This window comes from Protopterus annectens, chromosome 2.part1, assembly GCF_019279795.1.
Source record: "Protopterus annectens isolate FY-2018-M chromosome 2.part1, PAN1.0, whole genome shotgun sequence".
NCBI classification, from domain to species: domain Eukaryota; kingdom Metazoa; phylum Chordata; order Ceratodontiformes; family Protopteridae; genus Protopterus; species Protopterus annectens.
This window is the reverse complement of record NC_056729.1, coordinates 1,674,376,489-1,674,391,734: the sequence shown is the minus strand read 5'-3', so window position 1 is coordinate 1,674,391,734 and position 15,246 is coordinate 1,674,376,489.

Here is a 15,246-nt window from a genome sequence, read left to right as displayed (position 1 = left end):
GCTTGTGAAGTCTACTAGTTTTAATACTTGGTTATTGGCTGAGGCGTGTTTTTCCCTAGTCCATGGTGGTACAATTTAAATCACTAACAGGACAACTATTTTACATTAGTATCACTGGAATGGCTGCACAGACTGGGGTATAAATTTGAAGAACATGATTTCACCATACCCAAGTCCTTCAGTAGCTCCATTGCGTCTTTCTGTCTGTCCTACTACTTTATGTTTCCTCTCTCAGCATAAAATGCTGTTTCTTAAGTTGTTTTAACTGATTTTAATTGATTTATTGGCTGCATCATTTAAATGGAATGAAAATGTATGTATTTTATGAAGTTAAGCACTGAGGAAGGATCTTTTTGGTCTGAAAGCTTTGCTAAATAAAATTGTTGTTTTATGGCGTTTGCTGGTTCTTCATTGTTTTTTGGTAGATATGTATTTTTCACACAGAGGTTTTAAATTCTAAGTATCTGTTTAGCCTGGGAACTGAAGTCAGGTTATAAAGAGTGATGTCATCTGAGATAACATAGCAGTAATGTTGATTATTAATTTAAGAAATCTCTCAGAGAAAGTCTGTTCATTTTGTATGTTGTCTTGGACCTAGCAAGAACATCCACTCATCTACATTTGCCTTGCTCTGTAAGTAAGTTATTTAAGGCATAGTATCTTTTAGATATATATAGGAATATAATAAAGATTAGTTTAGATGTTTTCTGTATTTATTTGAGACTGTCCTGTAATGCTGTTTTAAAATAGTTCCTGTGATTTTGAACTTTATAGTTACTGTATTGTTTGAGTATTGTCTTGTTCTTTTATTATTTATTATTAAATATATTTAAATCTATCTTTGTGGCTGATATTTGTGAAACATATTTAAAGCTCTTAGAGTACTTACATATGTATTTGGTGACACTGTACAAGCCACTCCTAAATTGCCTTTGTCTTGGTCACACTTACCATTTGGATAATAGTAGCATTACACAGTAGGATTGGTCACCCTTGGAAAGGGCCTTTAGACTAGCTGATAAGTAGTTGTTGATGGCAGTGATAACTACTTTATAGTCTGGGCAGAAGGAGGCATAGCTAGTAAACCTGTGCCAGCCTTCCTCAAGAGTGTCTGTGTGTTTGTATTATAAATCAAATCTCAAAGTGTGTGTGTGTGCATGTATGCGTGTGTGCGTGTGTGTGTGTGTGTGTGTGTGTGTGTGTGTGTGTGTGTGTGTTTGTGTGAGCTACTTGGGCAGGGACACGAAGCACTGGTTGGACAGAGAGGGTGCTGGAGGTTTTGACTTGACCACTCGGCTGAGATCTTAACCCTATAGCTGTGCCAGTGAGGAGTCTTATTGGGGATCTGGAGAAAGAGGCAGAAACCAACCCCAGACTGACTTTGATCTCTGTGTGCTCTTAAGGGAAATTGTACTTTACTGTGTGTGTACTTGTCATCCTCCCATTGAGTACATCCCTCACTGTTGCCAGTGGCGAGGATTGAGGCTCCTTGATTACTGGGCCAATGCAGGGGCATTGCATATTAATTGTTTGGCAGTGGTGGGATAACTACATCACATATTATTTGGGTGATAGTGGTAAGATAGCCACATCACATATTAATTGGCTCATAGTGGTGTATATTGAATTCCTGTAGCCTGTGTATAGTGGTGACTGAAGGTGTTTGTGCTCTCAATCAGCCACAAAGTGAACATTCAGAATTTGTATAACAATTGTTTTATTTTTTTTATTAGCTTAGTTAGTCAGGGAGAGCAGGCAAGCATGCCAGCAGAGGAGTATAGCAAGCTGACAAGGAGCCATTTGGTTGAAATGGGCCAAACTAAAGGAATGTTGCATGCCAACCTGACTAAAGCAGACATGCTTGCAGCTTAGGTTACAGCTGCATCACAGAATAGCAACCAGGGGGACAATCAGACTGGCCGTGGAGAAGTACAAGTCTCAGAGAATGGACAGCTCAACCTTTCCACAGAGGGGTTAAAAATCTATCTGGAGTTAAAGAGACTTGGGCTGGAGGCCAAGTGTTTGGAAATAGAAGCAGCAGAGAGACTGAGACATCTGGCGGCTGAGGAAAATGAGAAACTGAGATGTCTGCAGGCTGAGGAGAATGAAAGGCAGAGGCAACATGAAAAGGAGATGCTGATTCTTCACCAGAATCATGGAGGTAATAGGGAAGGGAGTAACTGAACCATAGAAGCAACAAAGGTCAGTAAATTTATTCCACAATTTACAGAGGGGGAATAATTTTTATAGTTTCATTCATATGATTGAGAGGGTATGTAAACAGTATAATGTTGACCAGGGGCTCTGGGTACAGTTCCTGACCCCCTTACTCCATGGTAAAGCTGTAACTGTAATTTATAAGCTGTCTGATACTGATTCTTTAAATTATAATGTTGTAAAGAACTCTTTGCTAGAATATTTTAAGTTAACACCTGAAGCTTATAGGAAAACGTTTCATGAGCACAGATGCAAGGCAGATGAAAGTGTGTGTGAATATGTTGCAGAACTAAGCACTTATTTCGATAGGTGGGTGAGTGGATGTCATGTCACCATATCTGGTGAGGAAACAAGCCCTTAGCACTTTGGCTGAGGAAATAAGAATATGGTTAGCTGATAGACAATGCACTACTGCAGATGAGTTGGGGAAGAAGGGAGACCTATACCTAGCAAGCAGGGCGTCACTGCACAGGAAAGAGACACCCAGTGCTGCCCATGGGTCTAAGGGAACCCATGGTGGGCAGACCAGACTGCCCCAAAAGAGTTAGCCAGTAGCAGGGGAAGCCACTAGTCCAGGTACACATCCAGGACCAAGGGTTAAATGTTTTAAATGCAACCAATGGGGCCATGTAAAATATAGAGGTCCACAGAGGCAAGGTGGGGAACAAAAGATGGGAGAGCCAGTAAGTGGGAATGAAAAAATGCCAACAGTAGGTTGTCTCGAGACAACAAGGGTACCAAACTACCATAAGAGGTTATATCCTATCTTAGTGAATGGGAAAGAGGTCATGGCTAAGAGAGACGCAGCGTCTGACTTAACCATTGTGAAGCCTGCAATGGTTACAGAGGTGCACTGCTTGCTTGGGCAGTGTACTCCAGTCAAAGCTTTAGGAGGGACCGCATTCCAAATACATTTGGCTAGGGTTCACCTTGACTGGGAGGGTGGAAAAAGAAGTCAGCAAGTAGATCCCCTGGAGATGTCCTGATAGGGAATGACTTTGATAATGCAGCACCATGTTTGCATGCAGTTACATGCAGTTAGGCTTGGAGACAAGCATGTGGGTAGTAGCCTGGTGGGGACCCAGACAGACTGCACACTTGCAGCCAGGACTGGTGAGGTGGTTACTTCAGAGAGGTAGCTACCCTGTAGCAGTGAGACTGAAGGTGAATCATAGCTGCTTGTTGGTACTGATGTTACCTTGGACAGAGTGACTGCAAGGGCAGAGGTGAGTAGTAGTACCCAGGCTGACAGTGAGGTACCACTGTCAAAGGATACCAGACATCTTGTGGAATGGGAGCAGGAAAGGATTACAAAGAGAGAGTTGAGACAGGCTCAGCTCTCGGACCCTACATTTCAAGGCCCGAGGGAGGTAGCTAGTGAGGCACCTGATTCTCAAGGAAAGAGGGAATCTGTATACTGGGACAAGGGGTTACTGTATAGAAAGTGGACCCCTGAGGGAGGGCTAGAGGGTGACAGAATACAGTAGTTGGTAGTGCCCAGAACCTACCATCTGGCACTTCTAGCCATAGCCCATAATATTCCCTTTGCAGGTCATATGGGCATAAAATGTACAAAGAGATGTATTATGCAGAACTTCTGTTGGCCTGGGATTTCCAGAGATGTAACAGGGTACTGTAGGACCTGTGAGCAGTGAAAAAGGTAGGCAAGGCAGGAGACAAGGTGAAAGCTCCTTTGATGCCTTTGCCTGTGATTGAGGAGCCATTTCAGAAGGTGGCTATGGATATTGTGGGGCCTCTGAGTACCCCAAGTTCCACAGGGAAAAGTATATCCTACTGGTAGTAGATTATGCTAGCAGATACCCTGAGGCAGTGGCTCTGTCCTCCATTGAGGCAGAAAAGGTGGCAAATGCTTTGTTACAGATTTTCAGCAGGATAGGTTTTCCAAAAGAAATACTGACTGACAGAGGTGCCAATTTCATGTCAAACCTGCTGGCTTGTCTGTGGAAGTACTGTGAGGTGAAGCATCTAAAGACCACCCCCTACCATCCCCAGACTAATGAAAGGTCTTGTTGAAAGGTTAAACTCTACTCTCAGGATGATGCTATAGGCATTTGCAGACCAGTTTAAGAGGGAATGGAACAAATACTTGCCCCATCTGTTGTTTGCTTATAGAGAGATGCCCCAGGAATCCACAGGTTTTTCACCCTTTCAGTTGTTGTATGGGCATAGGGTGAGGGGGACCTCTAGATTTGATTCAAGATGATTGGGAGGGTGAGTATGAATTCCACAAGAAGTCTGTTGTGGCATATGTCCTAAACCTCAAGGCTCAGGGAACTCATGGGCTTGGCCCAGATGAACCTGGCAGAAGCTCAACAGCAGAAAAAGGTCTGGTATGACACGAATGCTCAAGCTAGAGAGTATGCTGTAGAGCAGCAGGTAATGATTCTCATTCCTGTCAAACACCCTACAAGGTGGTAAAGAACGTCAATGATATTAACTACATGGTAGAACTGCTAGGCAGGAAGCAGGGGCACAAGTTGTACCATGTAGGTACTGGGATATGGGGTAGTGGGATATGGCATAATTGTTAAGGTATTTACCTTACCGACACAAGGTGCAGGGTTTGATTCTCACATGGGGTAATTGGCTAGGCTTGAAATGACCCACAAGGGTAGTTAGCCTAGTACTAATCTATGAACCTATGAACCTATATTAACATGATGAAACCTTACCATGATAGGGAGGCCCTTGTGCTGAGTATTTGCAGTGGATTGCAGGAGGAGTGTGGGGGTATCTGGTGACTGATCTCCTCAGTGAGGCTCTGAATGATACCTCAGTGGAAGGGGTAGCAATGTCCCAGCAGCTATCTTCTACCCAAGTTCAAAAAATCTGAGCAGTGTTACAGGAGTTTGGGGACATGTTTGCTAGGAAACCAGGGTGCACCCACCTGGTGCAGCATCATGTAGATACAGGACCCCAAAGGCCTATTAAGCAGGCCCCTTATAGGGTGCCTGAGAGAGTTAAACAAACTCTGAGGAAGTTGATACAGGAAATGTTGGAACTAGGGTTAATTCAGGAGTCCAGCAGTCCCTGGTCCTCACCAGTAGTGCTGGTACCAAAGAAGGAAGGCAGCCCCAGGTTCTGTGTGGACTACAGGAAATTAAATACTCACCGAGTTAGATGCTTACCCCATGCCTAGGACAGATGAAGCCCTAAAGCAGCTTGGTGGGGTTAAGTATCTTACCACCATTGATCTTACCAAGGGTTACTGGCAGATGCCCTTGACTCCCAGTGCTAGAGAGAGGTCAGCCTTTGTGACTCCTTTTGGCTTGTATGAATTCACAATGATGCCCTTTGGGATGAAAACTGCCCCAGCACCTTTCCAGACGCTGGTAGATCATATCTTAGGAGGAGCAGGTGATATTGCCCTTGCTTACCTAGATGATATTGCCATCTACAGCCATTCCTGGCAGGAGTACCTTCAGCATGTCAGGGAGGTGCTGGGCAGACTACAGAGGGCAGGGTTGACCATTAAGCCCAGCAAATGTCAGGTGGGTATGGCAGAGGTCTCCTACCTGGGACAAAGAGTGGGGAGTGATAAGATCAGGCCAGAACCCACCAAAGTGGAAGCCATTCAGGCATGGTCTGCCCCTGTTACCAAAAACCAGGTGAGGGCTTCCTTAGGGACAGCAGGTACTACAGAAAGTTCATCCTCAGTTACAGTACCATAGCTGCTCCCCTCACAAACCTCACAAGGAAAAACAGGCCAAATAAGGTAGTGTGGACCCAGCATGTGAGCAGGCACTCCAGAAGCTTAAAGGAGGTATGGGAGGACCCCCTTTGTTAGCCAGTCCAGATTACAGCAAATAATTTGTTGTGCAAGTGGATGCTTCAAACCATGGCATGTGGGCTGTACTTAGCCAGGTTTCTTCAGAAGGAGAAGAGCACCCAGTGGTTTATCTCAGGCATAGACTCCAATCCATGGAGGAATGCTATGCAGCTGTAGTAAAGTAATGCCTAGCCATAGTGTGGGCACTGCAGAAACTTCAGACTTATCTGTATGGAATGAAATTCACTGTAGTTACAGACCACAATCCCTTAACATGGCTACATAGGTTCATAGTTTCATAGGTAGGTACTAGGCTATTGGCCCTAAGGCCTATATAAGCCTAGCCAAAAAGGTACCCTGGCTTTTGCCACCCAAGAAAATTATTTTCCTGTGCCCCTGTTGAGCAGAGCCACAGAGGTGATCCCGGGGTGAATTTCTTATTTCCCATCCAATCATCAAGATTTTTCTTGAAGAGTGCTAATGAGAAGCTTTGTTTGATATAAATAGGTAATTTGTTCCAGAGTATGGGAAGTCGCTGAGACAGGAATCTATCACTCCAGCATGTTCTGTTTATTGTGATGACAATGTTTAGGTCCCTAGAGCATGTAGCTTGGAGGGATTGGGATTTTTTTAAGTGGAGCATGTCCAACAGCTCTGCGTTTGACATAGCTTTGTATGTTAGGCAGAGATAACCTCTGAGTAGGCGATATGCGATGGAGTAAAGCTGGAGTTTTTTGAGACGATCTGTGTAGGGCATCTGTTTGTGGCCGGTAATTCTCTTTGTGAGGTATTTCTGTGGCCTTTCCAGTTGTTGTAGATGTCTTGTGAGGTACATATCCAAAGGGGTGTTGTACTCTATAATGGGTCTAATGAGTAATGAGTAGAGGGGAACAATGACCTCTTTTTCCTGGATGAGAAACCTTTTGTGATGAGGTGTGCCACGTAGAAGGATTTCCTGACTACTGTGGCAAAGTGATTATCAAAGGAGAGACTACTGTCCACCTGTGTCCCAAGGTCTCTTATCACACTTTCAGTGTTAAGTAGACTACCACCTATGTGGTAGTTCATGAGTACAGAGGTTTTACCAAAGGAGATGACAATGCACTTTTTGGCATTGAGCTTGAGGCTATGGCTTTGACACCAGGCATCTATCTTAGTGAGGCTCTTTTGTAGGATGTCCACATCATTTGGTGTTTCAGGTATAGCTCCTAGTTTGCAGTCATCTGCAAACTTTGTTAGCCAAAGACCTTCTGTGTTAGCCTGTACTTCAGAAAAGTAGATAGCAAACAGGAAAGGACCCAGGACCATACCTCTCAACCTCTTAGAGCAAGAAATCTGTAGAAAGCCATACATAAAAGTGGGACAAAGGCCCAAAAATAGGGACAAGTTTTAAATTTTGCTTTTACAAACTTAGAAATTTGATAGAATAATAGGTTTTGTATTAACACGTATTTTCTGTAAGGTCTGAAGTCTGAAACTCAAATGTCTGTCATTATTTTCTAACTTTAGTCTTTAATTGTTTGCCACTCATTTGCCAGAAAACCACAATTTTATCAAAAACAGACCAAAACTATGAAGCAAGAATCTGGACATTCTGCAAATATCTGTACAGTTGAGAGGTATGCCCAGGACTGAACCCTGTGGTACTCCACTTGTCACTGGTCTGAAGTCGGAATTGGAGTATGCTACTTTTTCAGTGTGGGTTCTGTCAGTGAGCCAGTTGGCAACCCATCTTGTGACATAGGGATTTATACCTAGTTTAGTGAGTTTATCTATAATTCCAGAGTGGAGGAATGGTGTCAAAAGCCTTGACGAGGTCTAGATAGGCTGTGTGAACCACCTTACCTTTGTCTACAGCTTTGGTGACTGCTTCAAAGAAGTCTATCAGGTTTATGAGACATGATCTGCTTTTAAAAGACTCAAACTGGGTGCGGTCCAGAGTTTTGAGATTACAAATGTCTTTGTTTATAAGTTCCATGATGATATGTTCCATGGTCTTGCAGACCAGTCTCATTAGGTTAATGGGGCAGTAGTTCCCAGGGTCTGTGGTGGCTCCCTCTTTGTGGAGTGGGATAACCATCGCTGTGTGCCATTCAGTGGGCACAAAGGCTGAGGTGAGGCTATGATTGAACATGGTGCTTAGGTGGGGTGCCAGTTCATTCTGCAGTTCGTATAGAATGCAGTCTGGGATGTTGTCAGGTCCCATGGATGCTGTGTTCTTGGCTTTGGAGAGTGTGTTTTTTACCTGTGCAGTTGTGATTACAGGAACTTTGCATTCTTCCGGTATAAGAAATGGCCCTTTAGGGGGTGAGAGGGGGGTAAAGTTAGCACTGAACCTATCTGCCAGGATGTTGGCAATATCAGTTGGTTCTGTATATTTAGTGCCATTGTGCTGTAACTCAGAGCAGATCTGAGTATTGCAATTGAGATTCTTGACATAGATGTAGAATGCTTTGTGGTTGTCTTTAGAATCAGTGGCGATTTTGTTTTCATAACTAGCTTTGAAGGATTTTATGAGGGATCTCAGCTTCTTACTGAGACTGACCAGGGAGTTCTGCCAACCATGGGATTTTGCTCTTTTTTGTAACAGTTTTTTTTCTTCTGTTGTAGAGTTTGTTTGTGGCAGGGGACCACCAAATTGGCTTCCTTGTTTTGAAGGATAGCATCTTGGTCCTGTTAGGGATAGCATGATCCATGCACTTGTGTAAGTGCTTATAAAGTGCATTTGTGTAGGATTCAGCAGTCATACCTCTATTGTCCATCTGCATGGATGTCATGAAGTTTGCCACTTCTGTTTTAAAAAGTGTGAAGTTGGCTTTGGAGAAATTTTTTATGGTGGTTTCCCTAATGGAGGGTGGGGGCGGGATGTGGATGTCTAGGGTGATTAGCTTGTGGTCAGATATGACCAACAAGAAATTGACCTCTGGTGTGGAACACTGGTCACCCATGTTAGTAATGACCAGGTCTAGGATATCGCTGCCCCTGGTGGGGGTGTGGATAAGTTGATCCAAGGCGTTGGAATTTACGAATTCCTGAAAACATTGAGCAAAACAGCTGGTACATGAGTAGTTTTCCCAGTTAATGGTGGGGTAGTTGAAATTGCCTATTATTAGGGTGTTGGGTTGTACCCTAATATTTTCCAGTGTATCAAGAAATGAGGAGTGGGAATCCTGGGGCATGGTGGGGTATCTGTAGCAAGTTACAATTTGGATTGTGGTCTTTCCCAGAGTTAGTTGCACTTGAATAATCTTGGATGCATTATGCTGAGCAACTAGCCTGGAGGTGTGGATATCCTTAATGAATATGGACACGCCTCCACCTTTAGTGTTTTGGTCCAGGTTAGGTGGCCGAAAAGTGTGTCATGAATTATGGCCTGGTAATGCAGGGGTGCTCTCTGGAGCCTTGAACCAGGTCTCTGTCACTGCACAGATGCCGATGTTCTCCATTTTAAGAAGTGCCTCGAGTGAATGCATTTTGAGGTTTAGACTTCTAGCTTTGAGTAGCATTACCATCAGATTTTGCTTGCTTGTACCTGTTATGTTGGTGAATTTGTCATTTGAACCTTGCCTAAAAAAGGGACTATAGGAGTGGCAAGAGCCATTAGCTGGAATCCCAAGGGCGACAGGTGCAGGCAATTGAGACAGCCAGCAAAATGCCAAGTTACTAAGGTGGAGCATGGGGTTGTAAGCATATGAGATGACAGTGCAGCACCGCAGTGGGGTTAGCAATGCCAACGCAGATGGGGTCTCAATACAGGGAATGGGGTAAGGTATTCCCAGATAGTTTCACCCTCTCAAGCAACATTTCTCAAGGGTAACTTGAAAAACTAGCTTGAGTTTTCGGGGGGGGGATTGTAACACTGCCAGCCCAGATATCTGGAATTTTGTAAATAATCATATGTCATTTGTGAATATTAATATGATTTATATGCTGGTCTAACAAATGTAAGAGAACTATATGTTATGTGTATATTAAACTACTGGTGCAGAAGTGTGTGTAAAGTACTGAGTTTCAAGAATGTGTCCACAGTGTACCCTACTGGAAAAGAACAGAAATGTATATAAACTATATACCTGTGCAAACTTATGTTTTAATAGTAGAAGCTGGAACATACAGTGGTAAATTGCAAACATTCAAGAAAATAAGTGGAATTTGTTTTACGATTGTGTTATCTCAGTTTCAGTGTAGCAAGCAGACACAATGTCTAGAGCTAAAGCTTTTCCTGTTGTCTTGAAACAGAAATAATTACTAGGTTTCAAATGTAAAAGTGTTTTTGTTACTCTATGACTTCCTAGCAGCTGCACACTTCTGACAGATATGCATTTTGATACAGAGGTGTTAAATTCTAAGTATCTGTTTAGCCTGGGAACTGAAGTCAGGTGACAAAGAGTGATGTCATCCGAGCTAACCCAGCAGTAATGTTGATTATTAACTTAACTCTCTCAAAGAAAGTCTGTGCATTTTGTATACTGTCTTGAACCTAGCAAGATCATCCACTCATCTGCATTTGCCTTGCTCTGTAAGTAAGTTATTTAGGGCATATTATATTTTAGATATAGATAGGAATATAGTAAAGATTAGCTTAGATGTTTTCTGTATTTATTTGGGGCTGTCCTGCAATGTTGTTTTAAAATATTTCCTGTGATTCTAAATTCTGTAGTTATTGTGTTGAGTATTGTCTTGTTCTTTTATTATTTATTATTAAATATATTTAACCCTATCTTTGTGACTGATATTTGTGAGACATATTTAAGCTCTTAGGGTACTTGCGTATGTATTTGGTGACAATGTACAGGGTACTCCTAAATAGCCTACCATTTGGATAATAGTAACAATACACAGTAGGATTGATCACCCTTTGAAAGGGCCTTTAGAGTAGCTGATAAGTAGTGGTTGGTGGAAGTGATAACTACCTTATAGTCTGGGCAGAAGGGGACATAGCTAGTAAACCTGTGCCAGCCTTCTCCTGGAGTGTCTGTGTGTTTGTATATAAATCAAATCTCAAAGTGTGTGTGTGTGTGTGTGTGTGTGTGTGTGTGTGTGTGTGTGTCAGCTACTTGGGCTGGGACACGAAGCACTGGTTGGACAGAGAAGGTGCTGGAGGTTTGGGCTTGACCACTCAGCTGAGATCTTAACCCTATAGCTCTGCCAGTGGGGAATCTTATTGGGGATCTGAAGAAAGAGGCAGAAACCAACCCCAGACTGATTATCTCTGTGTGCTCTTAAGGGAAATTGTACTTTACTGTGTGTGTACTTGTCATCCTCACAATGTGCATGTCCCTCAGTGTTGCCAGTGGTGAAGATTGAGGCTCCTTGATAACTGGGCCAGTGCAGGGGTGTCACAGTCAGTATAGACTTACTATGGTCCTTAAGGGCTAAACATAGTAGATGAATACAGTTATTCTTCACATTTGTCTATGAGCTGATGGAAGGAATTTTACATTTACCTAACTACACTTTCTGTGACTGCATGTACAGTGCTATTAAGTGGATGACACATTTACTGCAGCTTTTCCTCCAGGACAGTCACCTGTGTCAGACTGTATGTAGTATGCAGACTGATTTGGCTGTGTTTCCCAACAGTTTTCAGTATTGGGAAGCATCATCATAATCTTCTACGTCCTTCCTCTGAAATCGGAAAGATGTGAAATTGGCTACTCAGTTCTACCTACCCTGTCTTTTTTTTTTTCCTGGCACCCTGACTGCTTTTCAAACCTGGTTCAATAGCAGTTAAGCCAGAAACAAAATCTCAACATCTGGCAGGCTTGTACCAGGATTTGCGGAGTGAAATTGTTTTGCAACAAAACACAGCAGTGCATCTTTAAACAAGGATTAATTCCTAGGATTGTTGTCCTCCCTGTGGCTAATACAGATGTAGTGATATTGTATAAAACCTTCATTATATCTTAGGCTCAATAAGTGATCAGATCGCATGAATTTGCATAGTCATTACATAGTGAATTCTAGCTCACTGCCTGTCACATGATGTCCCTGTGCAGCATCTACTTTTGAGTATGAGTGATGGCAAATTCTCTCTGGTTCTGTTACCTTTCCCATTAGGGGACTTTGCTAATGTACATAAAGGAATGTTCTGACGAAGGCAGTCACCAATGGGTAATAGAAACAAGCAGACAGCCTTGTTGGTATAAGAAGAGATAATTCTAGAAGAAAGCATATTAAGCAGTATCCTTGGCAGCACAACTCTTCCATTATCCACTTATCAGAAGGGCAATATAATCTGAAGGATGCTTGTTGTTTGAGAAATCAGAGTGCTTATTTAGTAATCAGAAGAGGCAATAGAATCAGTTCTTTATTTTTATTTATTCACTTGCAAGTGTTTGTGGTATAGGAAGGAAAATATTGTATTATTATTATTATTATTATTATTATTATTATATTTTTCTATATTGTCGACATTTTTTCTTTTGCTGTTAGAATGTGTAATTTTGCCAAACTTTTCTCCTCAGGCTTTGAATGAAAAGGGGCCTTTCATGACCTAATCAGACCATCCTAGTAATCAAACACAAATAAACACAAACAAATAAACAAAGGTTTTAATGTAACAAATGGTTCATTCTCAGTGGTGACTCTGTTTCTGGTGTACAGCTTCAGTGAATTTCTATTATTAAATTGTTATCTGTGGTTACTCTATCAGATTGTGACCTCAGGCTAAACCTGAAAAATGTTTACTGAGATCTGTATAATATCTTGGTTGACAAAGAAAAATGAAAAAGAACAATAAACTACTATTTTTTTTACAATGCACAGTTCTTAACTGCATATACACCCATTGTATTATAATACAAAATGTGGCAGAGTTATTAAAATATAACCAGCCATTTGCATTGACTGTATTTTTTTTGAAAACCTAGGCTACATGCACATTTAGTCAGATGTCAGAAAGATCAAGACAAATAAAATGCATTTAACAATTTTTCAATGTGTTACTTGAGTCTATGTTTCATTTTTAGAAGAGACAGACCAAAGGGAACATTTCTACTGATGGAAAAATTGACTGGAACATTATAGAAACTCTAATGTTCTTCACTGACCAATGCCATTTATTTATTTCTGTCTACACCATGACATTCAGACTTTGCAAAATACCCCTTTTTAGCTGAGGTCCTGGGAGAAAAAGTCCACAAAATTAACTACAAAATCATACACGCAAAGAAAATACATATATAGAGAAAAGCTCCACACAATTAATCACAATGGCATACACACAAAAGAAAAATACAGATATAGAGGATTATACTTGGTACAGGGACTTAAATTATACATATGACTAAGAATGTTAGGGATGGCCAAGAGATTGTTTACATATAAATAAACCATCAACGACTTTAGTAGATAGGCCCTTGGCTTAAAATCTTCTCTGAGAACAAATAGCTCTGTTCAAAGGGGAATTGTTAAATCATATAACAACTGTAACACAAATTTGATAGTTGATATAGTTTGCTGTAAGTTGGTTAGGGTTACAAAAATCAGGAATCCTTCTTTCAGTTGCCTTGTGATAGCCAGTTGTGCAATAATGTGTAAATGGATGAACTGTGGCCTTGTTCACTAGCATTGTTACAGTTAGGGCATGACTCTTGTCCAAAGAGGCAGTGACCTCAGAATTGATTATAATAAGTCTAGGGGTACAAGGAGCTTTTGCTCCATGGAGGGTGCAGGGACAAGGGACTTACCCACATAAAAACAGTTACATGAATGAAGCGAGCAGTTGTAATATTTTTTTAAGGATAACTTTTAGTAAATTGCAGTTAGTAAGATTATGTCAGTTGACTAAAGTGAAGAACCTTCTCAGTTTTGTCATACTAATAATTGTGATGGGACCTCACTATAAACAAGCCGTGCTCAATAGACAAATTCATGTCTAACGTATAAAAAACTCCAACAATATACCTAGACAACTAGTTAGGCAATAAATATATTAACAGATGAATGAACCATTGAATGAATAAATAAATAAATAAATAAATAAATGACCCAGAAGAATGCTGAGGCTCTGCTAGTAATGAAATGCGTGGTTTCATGATATTTCTGGCTCAGGCAAGCAGTTATGTTTCCTTTCTGTCTGAGGATATATGCAGTCTCTTGCAAGCTGAATTTCATGAAGTGGTCATCCAACCCAGTCCAGTATAAAATTATAAGGTAAGGTTACATGTGGGAACATATATATATATATATATATATATATATATATATATATATATATATATATATATATATATATAAATAAGAATGAGTCTTTAGAATGGTGGCTGAATTTAGCTGCTGCATTGAAAAAAGGCAACCACGTTATCAGGTAGGAAAACACAATAAAGTAAAAAAGGAATAATATAGTTATTATATTTTGCACAACAGCTATGCCAATATTATCTCTGCTTATGTTCTTAGCAGATGTTATTTGAAAATGAAAACTGTGTCTCAGGAGTAACTCTGCATACACGCATATAATTTAAATAATGAAATAATCTGTTACTTTGAATCTTCCTTAAACAAAATGAAAGAAAGAACATTTTTTACTATTTCCCATTTGGATTGGCATTTTTTTTAGAAATATGTTATTGCACAGGAGCATAAGAATGCAAGTGATTGATGGCTGATTGGTCTGTTCTAAATAAATGTCTATTTCTTTAATGCACTTGAGAGTTTACTACTCTCTTTAGAAATATCTGTGGGAAGGAAGTGACAGAAATAAGAACAAGGATGATGCATTTTTTTAATATCACAAAGCTGTAACCCTATCATTTTATCTAGCAGTGATGGAAGAATTCATCAAGTTTTATGACAGCTGAATGCTCTGGAGTCATAGCTTTGAAGACTACATATATAGTTTGCAGGTAAAGCTTTTAATAAAGTCACGCTCTGTTGGCTGAAGAGAAAAAAAAATTACATTTTTAAAGGGCTGTTCTGGAGACAGGAATATGTTCTTTCAGCCTTGCAGCTGTGACCTGTGCACCAGATTAACTCAGAAATGCAAGTATCCTACACCACCTTGCTAAACAGCCCAAAAATGCAACCACTGCTCTAAAAATCTTGCTAAATGCTGGGACTCACATAGCATGCCAGAGCATTTTAAGGAACATATATCAGGATACATACCAATCTTACCCTTTCAAAATGCATTAATACTGTATAGCACATAGTTTAGGAATTTTCCTTCCGACTCATCTTCCTCAAATTTAAACTCGCCTCCGACTTTATCTGACAATTATTGTTACCAAGCAAAA